The following is a 1,046-nucleotide window of genomic DNA, read 5'->3' as shown; positions in this document are numbered from 1 at the left end:
ATAAATATCTTTCTACACTCTACTTATACCACACACATTTGATATGTCGTATTTTCATCTTACTCAGTTTAAAATATTTTCTAATTTCCTTTGTATTTCTTCTATAAACCATGAGTTATTTGAAAATTTTTTGTTTGGTTTCCAAATATTTAGGAATCTTCCACATATTTTAATGTTATTGATTTCTAATTTAAATTCATTTTGGCCAGAGAACATGCTTTTAAGTTTATCGAGACTTGTTTTATGACACAAAATATTGTTAATCTTGGTAAACACTCCATGTCACATAAAAATAATGTATAATTTACTATTTTGGATAAAATGTTCAAAAACATTAATTAGGTCAGGTTTGTTCATATTGTTTTTCAAATCTTCTACATTCTTACTAACTTTTGTCTACTAGTTTTATCAACTACTAAGTGAGAGTTTTTTCCAACTGGTTGTGTTATATTTTTATTGATCCATTTTATTTGAACATATTTATGAAGTACATGTAATATTTTATTACATGCATAGAAGTGTAATGATCAAGTTGGGGTTTTTAAGATAACCATCAACACAAGCATTTGTCATTTGTATGCATTGAGAACATTTAAAGTCCTCACTTTTATTTTGAAATGTACAATACATTGTTGTTAACTACAGTTATCCTACTCCAAAAATATGAAATTCTTCACAAATTTGCACGTCACCCTTGTGCAGTGGCCATGCCGATCTTCTCTTTATTGTTCCACTTTAAGTTTATGTGCTGCTGAAGGAAGCACAGTCATTTTCTTAGTTGCACCCTCCCTAGAGACCCTGAACAAGAACCACCTAGTTAAGACATTTTTGAATTTATGCCCCTCAGAAACTGTGTGAGATAATAAATGTCAGTTGTGTGCACTGATAAGTTGTGAGTTAATGTGTGATTCTGCAATAGAAATTAATATATCTCTTATTTTAGAATAATTGAATGTTTTCTTAAATTGAATTGTATTGGCTTTATTGATTTATTAGTTATACCTTTTTTATTGTTTGTAATGTTTTGTTTTCACAGTTGTTCTATG

The 1,046-nt window shown here is 28.7% G+C and overlaps 1 non-coding gene across 1 annotated transcript; it reads right to left on the bottom strand.

Moving 5' to 3' along the window:
• Nucleotides 1–657: 657 nt before the first annotated feature.
• LOC123573714 (U6 spliceosomal RNA) lies at nt 658–764 on the bottom strand. Its single transcript, XR_006698456.2, has one exon. It is a non-coding gene; the product is annotated as a U6 spliceosomal RNA (small nuclear RNA).
• Nucleotides 765–1,046: the final 282 nt, after the last annotated feature.

Source organism: Macaca fascicularis, chromosome 5 (assembly GCF_037993035.2).
Source record: "Macaca fascicularis isolate 582-1 chromosome 5, T2T-MFA8v1.1".
In the NCBI taxonomy this organism is placed as follows: domain Eukaryota; kingdom Metazoa; phylum Chordata; class Mammalia; order Primates; family Cercopithecidae; genus Macaca; species Macaca fascicularis.
Note: the sequence above shows the minus strand (reverse complement) of the source record. Positions and strands in the feature narration are given on the sequence as shown.